Raw genomic sequence first — 6,668 nt, 5'->3', positions numbered from 1 at the left:
GAGTGCATGTGGTGTGTGTGAGTTATGTATGAGGTGTGTATGAAGAGTGCACGTGTGCGTGACAGGAGAGTGCATGTGGTGTGTGTGAGATATGTGTTAGGTGTGTATGAAGAGTGTGTGTGAGAATGAAAGGGTAATGAACAGATGTGTGAATGATTGTGGGAGTTTGAGAAAAGAAAACTGCAATAAAAAAGGCAGAGTGCACAAAAGAATGCAGAGTGTGTGCAGCCTCAAGCTGAGAGAGAGAGAGAGAGAGAGAGAGAGAGAGAGAGAGGGAGAGGGAGAGAGAGAGAGAGAGAGAGAGAGAGAGAGAGAGAGAGAGAGAGAGAGAGAATAACTTTAAGCCTTGAAGTTGCCTGTCAGTTTGTACCCAAAGAGTCATCTGTGGATATGTATTATGTGCCTTCCAGATATTCCTGCTTCCAGGTGAGAACTCTGATCCTGTGACAGAGGCCAGGAAAGTCTGACAGAATGGCTGCAACCCTGAGGGCAGAGGATAAAATATTTGGCCTAGACCTCCTAATTTATCTTTTCACCTGAAGCCTTATTATTAAATATTCTTACTGGAATAGGACTACGATCCTGGTGAGGGTCTTCTCTCTTGGATACTTAATCATTTCTTCGTTGTCACAGACTGTTTGAGCTTACTCCAGTCACTGGGAGTTTTTCACACCTTCAAATTTGCTGAACTTTTCAGATTTCTAACATTTGTGGCAAACTGAGTAAAAAAGCAATGAATGTTGAGCACTTCACTGGGGTCCAGTGCATATGGAGCTACGGGTGTATGGATATGGTAAGTCCCTAGGAGTTACTCTAAGAAAGTAGGACTGTGCTCTTAGGACCCCTGCGTGACCTCACTTCACTATGCCAGCTTTGTGGGCTTCTACACTGCTGCTCTGAGAAGAACTGAAAACTAATGAAATAGATGTGTAGCCTCCCATTACCTTTGTCATTGTTAGGATATTAGTAGGAGAGGTTTGATTGAAATATACTCTCAAAAATATTAACAAAACCACTACCTCTTGTGTAGCACCTGGATGAAGTACCAAGTTCACAGACAGTTCTTCACAAACTTCTCAAAGCCAGCCAACTGGAGCATGAACAAAGCCAAGTCCAAGGCATTCAAAACCAGCATCCTCACCAATGCCCCCAGGAAAGGCTTTGTTAAAAGAAGGGAGGTACTGAGACAGTTGGCCCTCATACACTCAGAGAAGACTGTGCCAGGAGAATTGGGGAAGGTTTGTGGGAGAGAGTAATTAAGTATCAGTAGTCAGTGAGCAGAACGTAAAGTGAAAAAGAAAAAATATATAAATAGAAATAAAATAAAGGTCTTTAACAGAATGGGACACAATGTATTGCTGAACTAACTCTACCGTGTTTACACTTGCACATGCTTTAACATCTAGAGAGACTAGATGTGATAAAGTAGGATGCCCTTGTCGTTTACATATACTATGTACACAGCAAAGATAAATGAAATGGATAACATGCAGATCACAGATCCATTGTTCCCTCACATCTATGTGACTCTGCTTCCCTTTATCAGGACTGTGGAGGCCTCCTCTCATCCAGGTCTCAGGGCTCAAGCAAAATGCAGTCCCCTATGATCTCTGGCCAAGTGCTCTTGTCTTCCCAAAATTACTCTGCCTCAGGCTGCAGAGGCACTGAAGTGCCAGCCTTCACCTTCAAGGTGCAACCACTCTTTCAGTCTTTACAGGCTCTTTGTTACTTAACTGAAGGTTTCAGCAGAGGCCTTTCATCTCAATAACAGAAGCTTACCTAATCCAAAACGTTGGGAAGCCATCCTACACTCCTGATTGCCTGCTTACCTGAGACCAAACAACATAGCTCTCCTCTTTATGCCTGTTTCCCTGATTTGAAAGTAAATATTGTGTTCATCTGTGGCATTGGTGGTAAGAATAAAATCCTTAACATGAATAAGAGGACCATGCAGAGCATGGCTTTACATTCTATATACAAATTGAATAGCTAGAGGGAATTACCAAAGAAAACAATAAGAATCCTAACTCAAATATAGAGAAATTATGAAATGAAATTAAACAAAAACAAAAGCAAAAACAAAAATACCTTGTGGGTGCTGGTATTAAAGGCATGTATTAACTCTGACCAGCTTTTAGGTATTTCCAATAAAAAGCAAACAAACAAACAAACAAACAGCCTTATTACAGTTGCAGCAGGTGCAGGAGAGAAAGCTGGGAGATATCCTGTGCTGTTGCCCCCATGCTGTGATTCTGGAGCAACAACTTCCTTGGGAATAGGAACCTGTATGCAGTGGGATCCCTTGCTGGGCCTGTCATCTCAAAAATAGGGGCTTCCCTAATCCAATACCTTGGAATCCAGTTGACTTCAGGCCAGGAATGAAGTCAACCATCATTAGGGAAAGAACAAGGAGAAAATTACATAGGAAAAAATATGTGCCTTAATCAGAAAAGATCCTCAACTTCTAAGGCCTCCACAATCTCCACCCCTCTCTTCTGAGCTGTGCATAGAGATGTTGTATAACTCCAGATGGTAGGAAAAGGCAGAGTTCTTCCCAGAAAAGTCATACATGATTTTCACCCTGACATCTGTGAGGTGAAGTGGCATCGTATCACAGAGTCAGCTCACCCGGGATAAGAACACAGAAGCCACACATGACAATGCCAATGGACTCCCTCCTGAACTTATGGACACATTAAAATTGAGGTTTAGCCTAACCTTAGGCCATTCCACTCCCTGCCCATCCACCTGATTTTTATGTTTGCTATGAGTAAAAGATCAGAGTGGAGCTCCAAATATCCTCATGATAGGACTTGGAAATTCAGGAAGAATGATATTGGAGAAGGGATGGCTATGTGGTTACAATGTGGTAACTGGGTTCTGACCAGGAACCTCGTCCTTAGCCAATGGAGACTTTAAGGCCGGGCCTCCTGCTTGTTCCAGTGCAGGCTAAGACTTCAGGGTCAGGCCAGCTCCTGAGCCCCACACAGGGCTGCCTGCATACCCTTGTGACTGCATTAGAGCCAGAGTGCTCTCTGCCCCATCCTCTTCTCTCCTCTTTGTCACAGCCATGGTCCCCAAGAGCACTTGTCAAACACCTTTATACATCTATGTCAATCTCAAAGTCAGATTCCCAGAGAATCAATCCCCATAGCTGACCATAAATGAGTATTCTTTGTGTGTGTGTGTGTAATGTTGTAGAACACAGAATAGGGATTCTTGGTGAAAGCTTCGTGGACATGTGTCTTTGCACTGGGATCTTTCCACATGACTTAGATATCCTTGCCATGAGGTCATTACCAGTCACCTTGCCATTTCAGTTTCGTTTTTCATTTGGGTGCTATCGCAGTTTGATGTAAGATCCAAGGCTGAACTTCCATACTGGGCTATGGTTTCAGACTTGCTTTACAGCCATATGGCCCTCGGGTTGTTTCCTTTTGATCCTAGAGGTTGATTAATATTTCTAGCAAGGCTTCCAGTACATGATAGGATTGTGCTACATGCTGTCAGAGCAGAGTTATACAGAATTCATATGCTGGCCTTCCTCTGATGGTGCTTACCTTTGCCAAGTCCTCAAACAGGGCAGCGCTTGGAAAAAAAAACAACCCTGCAGGCAAAGAAATCATATATGTGGGTCTACCCCTGGCTCCTTGAGAAATGAAAGAGGAATATGGTCTTGGCTTACTGGAAGTCTTATCCCAAGACTAGGGAAGGGGACTCCAGAGAGCACTAAGCCTTCTCCCCATCCATCATAGTCTGTATAGCCTGTGGCTTTCATGTGGTCAGTGTGATGACCTTAAAATGTTCTAGGCATTTCTGCCATGTTCTGTCTCTATACCTAGACATGACCTCAGGTGTACAGTCACATTGGAAACATAAAAAGCCTAGCATCTGAATTGTGAAATTCAATGTGTGTTATATTTAAAATACCACAATAATTGAGTGGCCATTGCTACAGTAAATATTATTAGGGGGTTTCTCCCCCACCGTAGATCATTTAGTTTCCAAATAAAAGACACAAAACTTTTAGATTTAGAATAAGCCTTAAAGTACTAGAGCTGGGCAGACATCAACCCTCTGTGCTATTTTTTCTGCTTCCCTGTCCATAACCCCAAGGTACTGCTTGCCATGCTCTGCCTGGTTCACTCCTGTTCTGACAGGCTGCCCCTCATGGTAATACACTCACGATCCACCTACCCTATGGGGTGCTGTCTCCTTCCTTCTCCTCCATGTCTTTTCCCTCTCCTTGTGGACCCTGCCTGAGCCCCCAGGCCCAGGGAAACTTTGCTCTGTCCCCTCTCTTCTGCCCAGCCCATGTTGTAGGGATTTTATTAACCAATCAGGGATAACTTAGGAGGCAAAAAAAAAAAGAAAGAAAATCTGGTATACATGAGGATCTCCTTGTCTTGGAGCAACCAGACCTTAGGGTACAGAATTTACCATTTGAATATACAGCAGCAGCAGACATATTATAGGCCGATCTACTTTGTAGTTGGACTCAAAGCTTGGCTCTCACACCCATTGGATGTTCAACCCTGGAGAAGTTATTTTACCTTGTGTGACTCAATTCCCTTATCAGCCCAGTGAGGATGATAATGAGTGTTTAATTCACAGAGTTGTCTTGGGGTCTGACGAGTTAATATATCTAGTATTTAAACATTAAACACCATCTACTTTGCATAATTAATAAAAGTCTGTGGAAAGGGCAAAGTCATGAAGCCAGAAGAACATTTGATTTGGAAATGGGGCCATTTAACTACCTCTAGTAACAAACTGAGAATCAGGGAATGGTGGAAGACTAAGGCCAGAGATTTGGGAAATCAAGGCCACCCTGGGCTGCGTAATAAGATCGTATCTCAAAATATCAAGACATGTCATGGTCATAGGAATACTAAATCAAGAAATAGCCATTGTAAAGAATTTACAAAAAGCAAAGCATTGGAGCAGAGTGGACGCTGTGTGTCAAGTCCCTCTGCTGTCCATCTCTGGGACCAAGTATGTATCAGATCAGTGACGGGAATGGGGTGCTGAGAGCCGGGAGCAAAGGGATGCTGGCTGCATGGCCACATTTGAACAGTGCTAAAGCAGGACTAAATGCTAAGAAAAAAAAGCCATATGCAAACCATGTAAATTTTAATGTCCTCCAGAAAGGCAAAACCACAATAATTTTACTGTTTGTCCAGCTGCTTGTGTCACCAAACTTCTAATATTGGTAAGGATGTGGAAAACTCTTGTGATGCAAACCAGTTGCCAATAAGAAGAGCAACCACTGTCCTGACCAAGGTGACCTGGATGCTGTCAAATAGGCCGAGGCAGCCTGGACAGCCATCAGAGTCTGTTTAACACACAGATATCTGTCATTTCAAAAGGGGGAAAATGAAGCCTGACTTTTCCCCCCACTTTATGCAAAACCAAGAATACTCCAGCATTGAGGCTTACAAATAAAAATATGCCAAGAAACTTCATAGAATATGCATTTCTCTTGTGTGTGCTCCTGACTGTGTGTGTGTTTTTTTTGTGTTTTGTGTGTGTTTTGTGTGTGTGTATGTGTGAGTGTGTGTGTATGTGTGTGAGTGTGTGTGTGAGTGTGTGTGTGAGTGTGTGTGTTTTGTGTGCATGTTTGTGTGTGTGTGTGTGTGTGTGTCTGTGTGTGTGTGTTTGTATTTGTCTGTGTGCACAAATGCTTCAATTATCTGCTATGGTGAATACTGTCCCCAACTCAATTATGAAGGTTAGTATTAAGCTGTGAGTAGTATATGGAGAGTGGTCACAAAAAATAATTAGGAGTCCTCTTCTGTTAAGTTGTCTGAGACTTCCAAATGCTGCATGCTGTGAGTGGGCCTCACATCTCAGCACACTAACTCTATTAAGTACAATTCCCGTGTGTTTTTCTTAAACAATTTTCTATGAAAACTTTAATAATTTTTTCTCCCATTCATTTTTTGTGGAGGGGACAAGGGTCTTTGTTTTTTTTTTTCTTGCTTATTTAGGTCCACAGGATTTTCTGTAGCCTTTGAGGAAGTCCTAGACTTAGGACACTGGATCCATATAAGTTAGGGAATTAACCAGTTCACTGAGCACATATTTTGTTTGTTGGTTTCTGTTTTTCTTTTGAGATCTCACTGTGGGAACAGAGGAAGCCCTGAGGAAGTGCAGCCCTAAGTGGATGTGTGCTATAAACCTGATATGACCATGCCATGGACCCAAAGCCGTTTATCCATGGGGAAAAGGCAAAGGCCCCCATGCCCCTTGAGGCTCAGAGACATGCAAAAGCCTTCCCAGGATGACATTGATAGCATGTGCAGAAAAAGTCTACTCTACCTTTCTCCCTGGCCCCATCTGGATGTTTACAGCCTGAAGACTGCTCCCTGCAGAGACTGCTCCTACTGAGATTAGCTAAATCTACCCCTTGTCAGTTACATATGCATAGTCCTCCCCTCCTTGTTTATCTGCATGTAATGCCCACCTACTTGTTTCCCTGTGCAACAGCCCTGCTTCCTGGCCAGCTCTATATAATAAACATGCTGAGCTTCTGGGATGCTGCATTTTCTCCAGCTCACGGACCCAGCCTTCCCCATGTATGTGTGTCCAATGTCATTCTTCATTTCCTCCTCACTCCTGGTCAGGCCCAAGTCCCTGGAGCCACGCAAAGGACTTGGCAATCTCAG

This window comes from Rattus norvegicus, chromosome 9 (assembly GCF_021556685.1).
Source record: "Rattus norvegicus strain SHRSP/BbbUtx chromosome 9, alternate assembly SHRSP_T2T, whole genome shotgun sequence".
Classification (NCBI taxonomy): Eukaryota; Metazoa; Chordata; class Mammalia; order Rodentia; family Muridae; genus Rattus; species Rattus norvegicus.
This window is presented reverse-complemented; position numbering follows the sequence as displayed.